Here is a 16225-nt window from a genome sequence, read left to right as displayed (position 1 = left end):
TGTCGCCCCCCGCCCTCCCAGCCCTTCCCTAGGCTTAGAGGCCGCCGGAGGTCTGGCACACATTTCTCAGTCACTTCATTCCTTCCTTCCTCTGAGCTCCCCACTGAGATAATGTTGTAAATGATTTCACCAGATCTCGTCCCGAATGAGATTCAGCGGTTCCCGACTCTGGGTGACCTTGGGCAAGCCCCTGTCTTCTCATTACGGAACGCATGCTCTGTGCCAGACTGTGTTAAACACCCTGGGATCACCACGACGAGAGATAGAATGACAGCCTGTAAGGAGTTGCAACTCTGGAGGCAGACAGACTCTGATTTTCTGATTGATGACCGAGCATTCCTCTATTATTCCTTTCTTTTAGGGCTTGGATGATGGCCCAAGCCAGCAGATCAGGAGAACCTAAAAGAAATACTGAACCACACCTGTATGGGCAACACTGTTTCTGGTCTATATGGGGGGGTACAGGGATAAATACAATAGTTATTGCCCTCAGGGAGCCTAGGGCAGAGAGACACTGAACTCTTAAGTGCAGCTGATATCTGCCTATTTCCACGTATATTCCTTTGGTAGGTCCTAGGTTCAAGAGAGACAGTTATATGTCTAGATAGAAGTAAAATGCTTTGAAGTTTTAGGATAATTGAATTACTCATAAATTGGGGTATCCTGGAAAAATTCCTGGAGGAGGTGTCCTGTGCTTTGTATCTTGAAAAATAGGTAGGATTGGAGCGTTGGAAATGTGGTGAGTCATGGGGCTGGGGAGGATGGCCGTACCCATGGCCCTGAAAGCCTAGACTTTGGAACTTGAGGTCTTTATTCAGGGAACATGGTCTGGAGCCTAGGGTGTGTGACAGCCAGGAGTGTAAGAAGGCACTGGAGGAGGAGGAGACTTAAGACCCTTAAACATCTTGCTAAATGACTTTGGATTTATCTTTAGACAGTGGAGAGCTTTGAAATGCTCTCGAGCAGAGAAGGGACATCAAAATTCTTTAGAAAGATGGCTCTGGGAAAACGTGGAGAGTGGTTTGCAAGGTTCAGAGGCAGAGGGCCAAGTTAGGAGGTTCAAACCAGTAAAGGAAGTTCCTAGGTGACAGGTGTAGACTGACACTCACCCGGAAGCACCTGCCTAGAACTAGCTCACCTGGGCGTTGACTGCACGTTGTCCAATGATCCAAGTTCTGCAGAAACCTGCCTACCCTTTGCTGCAATGTTCCTCCACAACCTGGAGTCCAACCAAGGAATCCTTGTGACTGGGACCAAATTTACCTTCCAAGCCTCATTTCCGTCTTCCAGGACAGCCCTCAAGTCTGCAGCCAAACCTTACCTCATTGCAGGCTGAGTTTACTCACTCTTGCCCCTCAGGCTACTCTCTGGGATTTTTTTGCTGTTTTCTTTACACACTGCAGAGTGGGCTGTGCCCTATCATGTTCTGAAGAAATGATGAACAATGCCTCCTTTGTTGACCTGCAACCTGGGCCAGTGGGGAAGGACTTTTCCTTCTTATTTTAAACAGATGGAAAAGTGGTGATGACAGAAAATTGTCTGTTGCTTTTGAAAAAAGTGGAGTTTCCCTGTGTGTTTGACATCCTCTTGGTGAAAGGTGATGAGACTATGAAGTTACCCTGCTTTCTGCTGTGCAGACTTTGCAAGCTTCTTAAAAGGCTTCTGCTCAGCATCTGACTTTTTAAAAACTGCATAAATACTCTGACCCAGATTCTTCCAAGGAATGAAAATCTTCCCAGGGAAGATTGTTAGTTAACCCTTTCCAGGTTACCCCCAAATCTATGAGAACCAGTGACTTCCTCTATTAAACTCTGCTATGACATTGACTGCTGTCTGCTCTTGGGCCCTAATTAACTAGCAGGGCATGCCACCCCCTGTCCCTTCTAGCCTAAGAGCCTTTTTTTTTTTTTCCTCCCCTGATTCTGTCATCTCCTGAGGATTTGGCACCCTGAAGGTGCGTGGAGAATGTTGAACATAGTCAAGTTATGGTCTCACTGCAGTGCCTAAAACAGCCTCATTGGCCAAATAGTTAATCAACAACTCGTTTACTGCCACTTTAGGAGTGCTTAGACTGGTAGAATGAGCAAATAATTTAAACACACACACACACACACACACATTTTCAGATAGAGCCGGTCAAAATTTTGCCATGAATTTGTTTCTGGACCAAATAAACAAACAAACAAAAAACCAAGCCATGAAATTGTCAGCCCTCCATCCCAACCATTCAAGTAGAAACTTTCTTTGCAAATGTGCTCAGATGCTATTTTTCAGCATCCTTATCCTGGGCAGTGAAAATAGTACCAACCAACGGGACGCTCTCCGCACCTTCTCAAATGGGTAACTAAGCTCCTAAACTCAAGAAAAGCCTTTTGGATTTGGAAAGCTCTTCTTAGAGAGAAACAGCCTTTATTTTTCCGTCTTCCTCCTCCCCTCCACCCCTCCCCCCAAATCACAGAGAAAACTGAACCCTGTTCATCAGTGGAGGTCATTTCTTTGATCCCCATGTGAGACCAGCAAAACACCAGGAATCTTTCCCACTGTATCATGCCCAATAAATACAATCAGGGGCTGCTGTGTTTGTCTCCTTCCCCCTTTCTGCCCCATGAAGGGTAATTTTTCTCCATCTTATTGCATCACCTGTTTGCTTTAAACCATAAAACAAATAACCGCATCTCTAGTGAGACTCTCCTTTGTCCCTGGGTATCGGAATGGTTTGTGGGTTTGGTTTAAAGCTAAAGAAAGGAAAAAGAGTGAGAGAAGAAGAAAAAAAGGTATTTTGCCTGAGGACTTGAAGCTTTTTTTTTTTTCCCCTCTTTTCCTCCGCTTGACTGACTTTCTCACACTCAGATTCCCTGCAGCCTGCCAGGGACGTGGTAGCTGCCCTGCCAAAGAGCTATCCTGGGAGGGCTATTGAAAGAGCTTTGAGTAAGTACACACTGGACGGATTTTCCCCTCCCCTCCATACCTGCTCCGCACCTGTACAGGGAGCAGTCCCACACCTATCACCTGATCACAGCCCTTTCAGAGACCGTGAGAAAAATAAAGCCCAGGATAGAAGAGATGTTTGTCTCTGTAGGGCTGCAGCCAGCTCCCCACAGTACAAGTGCCCAGAAACAGCACATTCCTGCCCCGGTATACACGCGTGTTTGCCCTCGCGCGTGCTGGCTGGGGGCACTGAGAAGGCGAGGGAAGCCGGGCATCGCCTGCATGATGTAATGCATGATACCTTGCTGCCTTCGTCTTCTGGTATCTGCCTGACTGGTAGTTTTGTGATCCTTTACTAAAATTATTATTGTGGTCCTTCTAGATGAGTCCATATATGCTCATCACAGCAGAATTCATGACAGGGATTTCTGACCTTAAGGTTCACGGATGAACCCCCAGGGAACCCCCTAAAATGGAATTCAAAATTATGTCTCTCTATGCATATTTAGCAGGAGCTTAATAAATACTTTTTGAATGAATGAACAAATGCATCATTTCCCACCCCACCCCCCCGGCCCCAGCAAGGAGAGGGTCCACAGCTTTTAGCAGAATCTCAAAGCTTTTTTGACCCAGAAAGGTGGAGGAAGCTGGTCCAGGCAATCTCCAATTACAAGTGGGTACTCTAAGGCCCAGAGAGGGCCAGGGACTGGCTCAAGCAACATAGGGCCAGAGTGGGGGCCAGAGGCCAGCTCGAAGCCCTTTCCATCACGCCAGAGTGCTGTGGGCTTTGGGAAACTGAGGATGGGTTTACAGAGTTGTGATCACTGCCAGAACTTGGATTTAAAATAGACACTTTAAATAAATTAATTAATTAAATAAAATAGATACTTTAATAAAGATACTTTGAATTTCCAGAACTTTTTTTCCCCTTAATTTTGAGGCACTTGAGTGGCTCTGCACCCAGCATTTGGATGGAGAAAGGGATAGGCAAGAAAGCCAAGTGTCTACCCACAGAAGAGGATTCAGGAATGCTTGCAGCAAGAGTCCTGGTTGCCATGCAGTGGCATTCGAAACGACCGCAACTCTGCATTCCATCTTTGATAAAAATAAGTTGCGACTTCTAAACAAAACTGCCTAGTTGGTTTCTGGCCAAGCTGGGACCTCGAACTGCAAATCGCGGGTGACGGTGGAAAAACAGAAACTTTTCAGCATTGGCTCCTAGCAGGCTGTAATGCTTTCTGCTTCCCCCCAGCCCTTTGGAAAACTTGACCACAGCCAGTGGGACCAAGGGAATGTGCACTTTTCTAATGGGCCCAAAAAGAGGATGGTTGCCAGGAAAGCCTTTCCCATGGGGCGGGGGCAGGGCACCGGGGACAGCTTAACTCCCACATTTGGCCACAGCAGCCATGGTGGGCAGGCTCTAAATGTGCTCTCAACTAACCTTTTACTCTCTGAGCAGGGCTGCAGTGAGGCAAGCCTGCAAGCCCAGGGATGAAGGCGGGCATTTCTGAGGGATCGCACGGTTGCTGACTTGCACCCTTGTGTGTAAAAGGCTCAGAACTGCACGGGGGCTGGTGCCTGTAGGGGCCTCTGGAAGACTCAGGAAGGTGGGGGGAAGTCTTAGCCCCTTTAAACCCAGGACATGGGTTTGCTGGGCTTGCTGATAGCTGCTCAAATTGTGACATCAGATCAAGCTTCTCAAATAATCAAAAACAAAAACAATGCAGCTAACCAAGAGAATCATTTGGATAAAACCTAGGGCCAGAAAGTGATATGGGATGAGTGTATAAGGCATATTTTAAATCAAAGTCGCTGTCATTGTTACCCTTGCTTATTTTCCTCGGCTTATAGGAAAGGGGTAGGGGAGGCAAAGTAAGAGACCTAACAGGTGGCTTAATGGGTCCGTTCATTGAATGCAGAGGAAAATTGAGCCTAGGAAGAAATGACTGGACTAAGGTTTAACAACCTCCCCAGAGAGGGAGGAGAAGGCCAGAATTAGGCTCGAGTTTCCTACCCACCAGTCCAGAAACCCGCCCCTCTGTATCTGTATGAGAAGAACGTTTTGAAATATCATCTACAGCAAGTGACTAACATTACCACCAAAGCTGAATTTTCCGATTGAGAATCAGAGCTACCTGCTGGTAGGCGAGTGTGGTGGTGTGACAGAATATGCCCAGCACACAGCGTGGTTAAATGCCAGGCTTGCTGCACCGTGATTCCCTCTAGAATTTGCTCACCACCCTGTGACCTCTGGAAAAGAAGAGATCTTGATTTCTGAGTTCCAGGAGACAGCAAGCTGCTCGCTGGGGCCACACAGAAAAGCAGAGGGAGAGGTGAGAAAAAGAATGAAATTTTTCCAAGTGGCAGAGAGATGGTATTTGCATGTGAGATATACATTTTCCTTTTATGTATCAGGTTGAGGGAACAAGAAAAGACAGTCCGGGCAGCTGCCGCTTAAGACTCTGGTGGGTTCTAGCATTTCGGGGGCGTCTGGTCTCTTCCACAGAGTTGGAGGGCACCTGTCTTCTTGCCTTGTAGTATTTGACAGTGGACAAAGCACTTTATAGTTCATTACAGCATTCTGTCCTCATATATAGCCTTATAACCTAGCCTAGAAAGACATGGTGGAAGGTCCAGGGAGGGTGAGAGAGAGGATTCAGGTGATTAGTTCAGGAGACCATGGGCTGTTGAGGGCACAGGATATAGGATAGACAAGCTTCCTGGAAAGTTGTACCTCTAGAGAAACAGGGCAGGGAGCTTTGAGGCCGGGAGAGAACAAACTTTCCTTTCTCAGCCACCGGCAAGAATAAGATGTCAAGAAACTGGAACAGAGGGAAGAAGGGAGATGACTGTCAATTTGTTAGAGTATCAGTAATCCGCAGGACACATCTTGGGCGGGGAGCAAGGAGGAAGAGTACGTTCTTGTGGCAGGAAGCCAGGGTGGAGAAGGTGAAGGGAAGGAATCCCACTTAGCAGGAATATGACTGAGCAGGTTCCGGAAAGGACATGGAAAGGTGATGAGCATAGTTTTCACTGGGCTGAGCCGCTTAGTTCAGCATCTGGTACCTTCTGAGAGGCTTCCTGGAAAATCTCAGGAAGGGAGACCGGGTCTGTGACTGAGGGCGCTTGTAGAACTCTGGAACTGGTATCACTCTTCCTCACTGGTTATTTGTTCTATGCTTTTGTATTGCTATAGGCATAACACAAGAGCCCACAGACTGGAAAAAGCGGTGGGATTGTTTGGGGGTGATGGCAGGGAATGGGGGCAGTATGGAGACTGCATCCTGCTCTGTAGCCAGTCTGAGGGTGGTCGTCCTGGAGAGGAGGCGGCAGGGTGACTCAGCGGAGGGGGAGGCAAGCACATCAAATTCTTCTAGTGCCAGGGGAAGGACCGAGGACCCAGGGTTCATCTCCAGCTCCCTGACCGTGTGGGCAACTGCCCACATATTGCAGTGCATTCTGGGTCCCCTCAGCCCAACTCTGCCTCTACTCTGGAAAGTAGGGGAGAGGAAGCTCCTTTTGCAGGGCTGGCCTTCTCCAGGCCCCTTGACTGAAATTGGAGAGGAGCCTGGAGGCTGTGAGTGGTGACACCTCCTGCCTGACAGATGGAGCTCTCTTGATAAAGTCCCTGAGCGTTGGCTGTCTCCTGGAGCAGGTTGCCAAGCTATGCGGGTCTCATCCACGGATCCAGCTGTGGCCTTTATCTCACCAGGCTCCCACAGTCACAGAGGGACCTGGTACTCACGTTCAAGTATTTGAGCTCCCTGTCCTGGGGGGCTATTCAACCCTCTACACCCTCCTCACTTACCCTCAAAGTCCCGGCCCCTGGGACAGACCTGGACTTGGTCTAGAACTCCAAGTCATCTGGACAGGGTGGAGTCACAGATTGTCTTCTGTGTATGGAGTGAACCTGTGTGGATGGTAGCCAGACAATCTTGTCAGGGGTGAAAGCCGCCCAATCTCCAATTGCCTGTTTAACTTAATTCAGCTCAATGACTATTTGCGAGCACCTACTATGTGGAGGGCAAAGCTACATGTCTATTTTGACAGTTACTTCCATCCTTTCCTGCTATTCAAATGCTATCCATCTGTGCAGAGGGGCGACATCCCAGGTTTATATTATAAAAATTGCCCCTTTACTCTCCACATGCTTCATCTCTATTGCTTCTCTGATAAAGAAGCAAAGAAACTCCTTACGGTGTCAGTTATAATATCTTTCACAGAGTCAGCACCCCCAAATATTGGACAATAAATGCACGAGTGAACTTCGACTTAAAAAAATGTTTTACTGGCGATTCAACGGACCCCTAAGAGGGTCAGGGTACATTTCTAAATTTTCCTTGGTTAATGAGTCCAAGGAGTGGGTTTACTTTGACGACTCCGGGTAAGCACCTCTGGGCAGCAGGGACACCCCTGCGGACAGCTCTCCTGTGTTGCAATCAGGAGAATTGAGAGGAATCTACGGCTGGCTGTGTTTTCCCAGGCCTATCTTTATTGATGGTTATTAAAGACACACCAGCACACGGCAATACGAAAGTACAAAGCAATTCCCAGGGTAAGGTACGTGGGAAGGAGCGAGATACTGAGCTCCCAAACAATTCTACTGTAATCGCAGTCTGCCATATCTACGTATAGTTAATAAGTAAGATGTAAGCAGGCAGGTTCCACCACTGGGCAGCAGATGGAAAGGAAAAAGGCCACGGGAGAGATCACTGGTCCTGCTGGAAAATTGGGAAAGAAAACAAGGAGGATACCTGGGAAAGGTGAGTCTGGTGGGCAGTCGCCGGGAGGTGCGGAAGCCTACACCTGGTCCCCAGGAAGGACCACTGCTCACCTCTTCTCCTGCCCTCACTCTCCCTATGCATGCTAGCCCCTCGTGGAAGATTGCGTGTAACCAAGAATAGGTAGGAATCACGCCCAGACACACTGGGTTAAAAAAGTGTCAATACAGCACACAAAAACACCTGTTTTTATAGAGTACCCCCAACACACCTGTTGTTTTACGATGCCGAGTATTATTGATAAAGGGGGCTGTAAAGTCGAGGTGAAATGGCCTCTTATATTTAAATAGCACCTTCCCCAATGTTTTACAGCTGAGATTTGACTGACCCGTTGATTATTTGTTAGGAATGTTGAGCGCATATCTCTATATATGTTCAGGGTGGCTAAAAAGCAAAGGGTCTGGAGCCTGCCTGCCTGGGTTCACGTTCCAGCTTACTCACTTTCTCGCTATGTGACATGACTATTCTGTACCTCACTTTACTTGCCTGTTAAATGGGGAGAAATTCATAGTACTTACCTTACAGGATTGTCAGGAGGACTAATATATGGAATATGTTTAGAACAGTGCCAGGCATATTGTAAATACAATATAAGTTCTCAGATGCTTTTATCATATTGCTATATATATGCCATATATATGTTTATATTTATATCTGGCATACAAGATAGACACTCGTTCATTTAAAAAATATTCAGATGTTAATATTCTCAAAGAAATGGATGGACAACCACTGTGATAATTGGCCTACAGGTATTTGACAAATAAAAAGCTTCAGCAGTCTTTTATGAATCAAAGGCTGTGGGACCAGGAAGAACATAAAAAATTAGCTGGCTTCTTCTTTTCCAGGGAGGAGGGTCTCTACCATCTAAGCACTCGGGTGGCTTTGTTTGTGGGCAGGTGCAGACCTTGGTGTAGCCCTGCCTGGAATAATTAAAATGGGCCTCAGGCCCATGGAAAGTAGAGCTCTAGATGGAGGCAAGGGCATCGGCAGGGGCCAGGCACACAGGATGTGGACTGGAGGTGGATTTATTCCCGCTCGCCGACAACACGAGGGACTGGACGGGCTGTAGAGGGACACTTCATCCAAAAGAGTAAACATGGGCAGGCCCTCCCTAGATGCCAGTCACACTTCCATGCGGTAAGATGAATGGGAAAGATGAATGTCTGAGACCTTTCCTGCTTGTAGCCTGTATAATTTATAGTCTAAACTGGAACACTTTTTGAGACTGAAAACTAATGCTATTAACAATTATGTCAGGACAATTGGCATAAAAACTGGGACACATGACCATCGTAGTTCTGTGGGCCTACAATGGCAGGTCCTAGATTGTTCATCTGTCTATTTAGATATCTTTTATCAGAGATGCTTCCTAAGAAGAAAAAAAAATGTTTTTTTGGCCGTGGCATGCGGCTTGTGGGATCTTAGTTCCCCAACCAGGGATTGAATCCAGGCCCCCTGCAGTGGAAGCCTGGAGTCCTAACCAATAAACCGCCAGGGAATTCCTAAGAAATATTATTATTATTATTATTTTTTTCGGTACGCGGGCCTCTCACTGCTGTGGCCTCTCCCATTGCGGAGCACAGGCTCCGGACGCGCAGGCTCAGCGGCCATGGCTCACGGGCCCAGCCGCTCTGCGGCATGTGGGATCTTCCCGGACCGGGGCACGAACCCGTGTCCCCTGCGTCGGCAGGCGGACCCTCAACCACTGCGCCACCAGGGAAGCCCGAAATATTATTTTTAAGTCACTAATATTTTAGCATTTCTTCATCTTTGGAAGGTGATGCCATTGATTTACCTTCCGTACAGGGAGGAGCCCCAGTTTTGAACCTAGGGGACCTTAGTGTGTATAGCAGAAGGGACGGTCAGAGGGACGCCCTGTGATGGTTGGTTGTGCTTAAGGCGTGTTTGACATGACTTGGTTTCTTCTTTGATAGAGCAGGTGTGGTCCAAGCTTCCCCACCCGTGAGTTTGCACCCGGGTTATGGCTACAGCATAGCAATGCTTCCAGGGACTCTTGCACTGACCAACCATGGCTGAGTACATCCATTTTTCTTGGGCATGGGAATGTGGAAAAAGTGAGTGCTGCAATTTGACACCCAGGCCATTGTTTAACGGCTGAGGGAAGACTCCAAAGGAAAGAACATTTTCCCACCTGAAATATTTGCTCTTTTTGCCTTGAATTTGACTTAAGTCTTTGGTGGTAAACAAAAACCAAAACCCATCCCCAAACCAAAAGCCGAACAAACAAACAAAAATCACATTTTTTTTTTTCTAAATAGTTCAAACTCAAGGTTTGGGCTTTGTTAATTTCCTTAAAAAAAAAAAAAAGACAAGAAAGAAAAGAAAAATGGCTCTTTCACCTGAGTGTTCTTATATGTGCCTATTTGATGGTTAATAATACCTCGTGGGCTATTGTTGGATACGGCCTCTGCTGGTTTGAACAGGAGAATACTGCTTCACTCTTCAGGCATTTATGAATCACAAGTGTTTACCCTGAGACAATAAGTGAAAGGGGGGAGATTAAAAAAAGAAAAACACCCAAATATGCTGGGTTCTTTGGGGAAAAACTGGAGATAATGTGGGCTCTCAGTCTTTGATACCCTGTGCGGGGGCCCACCGCTTTCTCTCACTGAATAAAGATTGTGTGGAGTGACAACGACTGGGCCTTTTGAGTTTTATAGATTTTCCCTTTCATTTGCTGAGAGGTCAGGCAACTTTTCCCCCTTGGTTTCCATGTCACGTGCCTTCGTTTTCTTCCCACCTGTCTGGTCAGTCTGTGTCAGTGGTTTGCAAGGGAGTCTTTTTATGGGCTTTTAGGGGCACCCTTTCTCCAGAGTCCCACTCGTTACCCTCTTCATTAAAGGGGGGCTGGAGGGCTGGGGGTAATGAATTAAAGAGGTTCAGGTCTTGGCGACTGACTGGGTCACAGTGGGGAAAGAGGACTCAAAAGATGCCACGCAGGGCTGTCGCTCGAACAACTAATTGTGGAGACCCTTCTTCCACAATTCCGCTTTTCTAAAAATTATTATTCTTTAAATTAATTAACTAATTAGGCCGCGTTGGGTCTTCATTGCTGAGCACGGGCTTTCTCTAGTTGCGGCGAGCGGGGCTTCCCTTGTTGCAGAGCACGGGCTCTAGGTGCACGGGCTTCAGTAGTTGTGGCGCGTGGATTCAGTAGTTGTGGCTCACGGGCTCTAGAGCGCAGGCTCAGTAGTTGTGGTGCACGGTGGGCTTAGTTGCTCTGCAGCATGTGGGATCTTCCCGGACCAGGGCTCGAACCCGTGTCCCCTGCATTGGCAGGGGGGTTCTTAACCACTGTGCCACCAGGGAAGCCCCACAATTCTACTTTTAATAGTAACTCCTAGACTTATTTTCCCTACTTTCAGCCCCAAAGCCTAGAGTTCAGTGAAAAATAACTGCCAAATTTGACTCCAGCGACCCTTAAAATTTTTTTGAGACAATTTTAGACTTACAGAAAAGTTGCAAAAATAGTACAGCTCTCTTATACCCTTTAACCAGCTTCACCTCTGTTACACACCCCACCCTGGTGACATGGTTATCTTATATAACCACGGACTGATCGCTGAAAAATAATCTTGGTACAAACTATAGATTTGTTTTGGATTTCATTATTTTTTCTACTGTATTTCATCCTGTTCCAGGATCCCATCCAGGGTCCACAGTGCATTTAGTTATCTTGTCGCTTTAGTCCCCCTTCAACCCGTGACAATTCCACAGTCTCTTCTTGTCTGTCATGATACGACAAGAGTACTAGTCAGTTGCTTCGGGGAGGGTCCTTCACTGGGGTCTGTCTGATGTTTTCTCACAATTATATAGAGGAGCTTTGTCGCTAAGGAGAAGAGCACAGGGCTGGTGAGCCCTTTCCGGGGCAGCATATCGGGGGCTGTACGATGCTGCTATATTTCACTGCTGTTGTTGACCATGATCACGAGGTGAAGGTCGTTTCCACCAGAACTGGCCACTGTACAGTTAGGATTTTCCCCTTTGTATTTCCTAAATGTTTGGGGGGGTGTTACTTCAAGACTACTCAAATGTTCTGTTTCTGCTTATACATCCATCCATCAGAGGATCTTGCCTGTGGCAATCATTCCTGGGGTAGTCTAATCATTTCCCTCATTCCTTCTATACTTATTAATGGAACTTTTCTTAAGGAGGAGTTGCATGACTTTACATGGTAGAAAAGCAGAAATTTTAAAAAATAAATAAATAAAAAATATAAATAAATAAAAATCTAAAAAACCCTTACCCTTTTGGAGTCTACATTCTAGATGGAGAGGTAGACAAGCAAAATAAATAAATGGGTAAGATAGTATATTAAAAGATGACAGGTACTAGAGAGAGAAATCAAGCAGGGATGGGGAGAAGGAAGTGCCAGGAGGTGCAGGTTTAAATGGCACAGTCAGCAAAGGCCTTAGAGAAAAGACTTGAAACAGAGGAGGGAGCCAGCACGTGAACATCTGGGGGGTAGCTTCCTAAGGAGAGGAAACAGCAAGTGCGAAGGCTCTGAGGCAGGACCATGTCTGGCCGATGTGCTCTCGGAAAACAAGGAGGCCAGAGTGATTGGCTCCAAGTAACCGAGGGGGAATGGGAGGGAGAGGGAGGGGACGCAGAGGGTGGCAGGGCTGGATGGGGCAGGCTCTGGGCCATTCTAACGGCCTGGCTGTGCTCTGAGGGAGGCAGGAGCCACGGCAAGGGTTTGTGCAAAGAGGTCACATGATCTCCTTCATATTATTAAAGGATGGCTTTGGTTGCTCTGGGGTAGGCAAGCATGGAGGCAAGGAGATCATGCTTAGGAAGCTATGACATTCATTCAGGTAAGAGATGAAGGTCTCTTGGCCCAGAATGGTAGCAAAGAGTTGACTGGAGTTTGGGTGTATTTTTGAAGGTCAAACTAACACTGCTAGGAAAGATCTCCCGTGTGATGGGCAGCTTCTGGCCACCTCCTGAACCCCCCAGGGAGTGTATGCTCCTCCCTCCACCGTGAAGTGGGGCTTCAGGAACAAGTCTGAGAAGAACTGGCTGGCTGCATTGAATCTAAGCGCCACAGCCCCTCAGCAGAGTCTTCTACTATCCGGGTCCACCTTCCTTCTCCCTGCAGTGCATCACACATTTCCCTCTGCTACATTCTGCTCAGGCCACCAACACATGCCCATAAACTCCCCCGCTCAGTGCTCTCTGCCAATCAAGATCCTTCCTATCCTCCAGAGCTCAGCTCCACCGCTGCCCCCAGCCCCGACTTTCTGACCTCCTCCCCTCTTGGTCCCTGGATACTAACTAGACTCAGCTTCACAGAGCGGCCCCTGGACACAGACACACCTCAAGCACCCCTGCAGCCTCAGGGCCCCTGAAGCACAAGCACTGGCACCGAATACTTCATTAGCCTGTTGGTTGGCTTGCTGGTATATGGCATATCGTACAAATGAATATATTATGTTTCCTCTTAATCATCCGAGTACATTTTGCATTATACTCTGCATATATTCCTATTTCCTTTAATATAAAAATAATATATCTGCTCCCTCTTCCCAACTTTTCAAGGAAAATTGAAGTTCCAGATTTCCTCTTGTTGGGCCACTCTGTACCTCTGTGGGTCCTGTGTACCCCAGTTTGAGAAGTCAGGAGAGGCAGGCATCACTGAGGGTTCATTTGCTGCTAATGGATTTCTCTTTATCTGTTCATTGATTTAACTAAAAAGTGCGTATGGTTAAGATTTTCAAGCAGTACAAAGGGTAGATACTGAAAAGTAACCCTTCCATCTGTGGCCCTCATCCCCCAAACCTTGCCCCAGGGGCAGTCACTCTTACCGGTCCCATGCATACACATCCGGGGATTGCTAATGAACAGCCAATGGCTGGTAGCAGCCAGCAACTACCAAGTGAAGGTAAACTGAGTTGCTGTGAGAACCAGCTCCCAGCACTGCCCTCCCCAGGGCTGACGCGGCGCCTGTGCAGAAGGGCCAGTGGTAGCTATTGCCACGGCAGCTAACCTGCCATTTTTATTGTTGTATTAGGCTCAGATCACATAAGGCTGAGTTTGCAAAGGCTCCACACTGGGGTGGAATTGGGGCATTTGGTACCACCCTCTTTGGCTCTAGGTCTGGGCCATTGAGATGTCCCAGGCTGGCTGTTGCCTCTCCCTCCAAGTCAGCCAGCCAGAGGGAGGTGCACAGCCAAGAGCTACATAGAGAGGGAAGGCAGGTGGGAAAAGGGACAGGGACGGAGGAAGCCAGGCCCTGAGCCGTGATAACAGCAATGCCGAGAGTGAAGGGAGATTTCAGGGGGGGCTATATGTCATCCTCCTACTCTTCCTGGGGCCTCCAAGGCCCACCTGAAAGGCAGTACTCTCCCTCTACCTTTCCCGTGGGAATTCAGCGCAGCCGACAGAACCCCTGAACTCTGCTGGGCCGCTGCCAGCAGCTTTCAAGCCTTGTCCCCCCCGCTGCCGGTTACAGTGACATGATGTCGTTTTTATTGAGGCAAGATTAGATTTTTTTTTAAGTTTTTAGAAGTGTGGTTCACATGATCTCTAGTACTTTGCCTGTCGCTGGAAGACCACAGAGCTGCCAATTTCAATTTGCTTCAGCTTTTATCACTAGAAGAAGCTTAAGAGAAAAAAGAAAGGGGGGAAAGGCCGGATGAAAATATTCCACTTGGCCCTGGCAGTTAGCTTGAGGGTGGCAGGGGACACACGCATCGTCCCCTCCCGCGTGTGTAACTGGTGTGATCAGGGGACTGAAGTTGGACCTGGCAGCTGGACAGCACACTGTGTCCCAAGGGTTTTCATGCCATAGCCAGAGAGAAAGCACATAACTGGAGTCATTCATGGAGTCAGGAATATATTAGAAAAGATGCTAAGCTATTGGGAGATGGGTAAAATAAACCCATAGAAAAGTGGTCCTTCCTCTTAATTCTAATTTGACTAATTCCCTTCTTTGGAGGCAACATTTCCCACTCACTCATTCATTCAACACATTTATTGAGCATCTTCTGTATGTCTGGCTCTGCTGAGGATACAGGGTGATAAGGCTAAGTTCGTGTCATTCACCATTTTTATAGGAAAATTGAAGAATGCCAGTTTGCATGGTTGATGGTTTTTCAGGTGCCAGCTCAGCCCTCAAAATGGGTGATGTGATGGAAAATCGTGAAAAACATGAGATCCAATCACATTGTTTTGGCATCAGATCAGAGAATGAGGTCTGGAGGGGTAAAAGACATGCTGAGGGAATAAATGTCTCCCACTCCATGGGAATGTTAGAGTAGAAACAGCATCCCTGTATCCCCACCACTGACAGCCATTCAGATCCCTGCTGGTCTGGTACTCACAATAGCCTGGGAAGTGGGGAGGGGAAAAATTTACCACAGCTCTACATGGCACTGGTAGGTGCTCAGTGTGTGTTGAATGAATGTTGAATAAACCCCCGATGTACGTGGGCGGTAGGGTAGGTTCAAGAGAAATCAAGAGATTGGTCCCAAGTCACCAGTAGTAAGTGGCAAACCCTGGACTTGAACCCAGAGGTCTTGAATATACACGTCAAGGCCCATCATTACTCCTAGAGGCAACACTCCCTGGAGGTTTCTCCAAATGACTGCCCTTCCTTTGACTGGCAGGAAAGTGACTCTGGACTCACCTTCCTCAGAGGTTGCAGTGAGTCTTTGGGGAGTCATTTCAATGGATGGAGGCCAAACTGACCTCAGAGGTGGACAGGACACCTCATGAGGAGAGCCTGCATCCCAAGAAGCTTCTCTCAGTGTTGAATTGGTTGGGCTAAGAGAACTGAGTATTGGGTGTTGTTCCTTGAGTATGGACTTCTAAACTGTCCCAAATGAAGTTGGACATACTTGGGGGGCACGTTTCCTTTTAGAAATCTAGGTATCTCCCCAACTTACACTCTGTCAATTATGTGGATGAGAAAAAGCTGGATTCAGAGCAAACCTGTGAAGAAGCAACTCCCCATTTGTGTCTCATGAGCCTTGATTTTCCTCTTCCATAAAGGAACGGAGTGGAGTAAGTCCCGGGTAGCTTAGAAGGTGACATCGGGGTTACAGGGAAAGGCAGCCTAATTGGAGCCGCAGTATCACTGAACTGGAAGAGACCCAGAAAGTCACTGAGTCCCTTCCCCTGCCTCCGGGAGAAGAAGATTAGAGCACACGCCCAGGGGCTGGTGCTGGATATGTCCCTGCCAGGAGATGCAATGTGGGGACCAGGCAGAGGCCATAGGAAAGGAGAGTCTGTCTGTATGAAAAGAAAGATCAGAGGGTGTGAAAATCCCTCTTCTTGTCCCCTTCACCCTGAGAGCATGAGGTAGTGCAGGCAGCTTCACCTTGGAAGTCAGAGAAAGATCTGAGTTCTGATCCTGCTTCTGCCATGGATGCATGTCGCTGAACATGGTATTCGTTACCACCTCTCTGGGCCTCAGTTTGCCCATTGGTAGTCTAATGGTTTTCAGAAAATGCCTAAGGAGGAGTTTCCTCCCAGGAAGCTCAGGGACAGAA

This window comes from Neophocaena asiaeorientalis, unplaced genomic scaffold (assembly GCF_003031525.2).
Source record: "Neophocaena asiaeorientalis asiaeorientalis breed wild unplaced genomic scaffold, Neophocaena_asiaeorientalis_V1.1 scaffold293, whole genome shotgun sequence".
Taxonomy (NCBI): domain Eukaryota; kingdom Metazoa; phylum Chordata; class Mammalia; order Artiodactyla; family Phocoenidae; genus Neophocaena; species Neophocaena asiaeorientalis.
Note: the sequence above shows the minus strand (reverse complement) of the source record.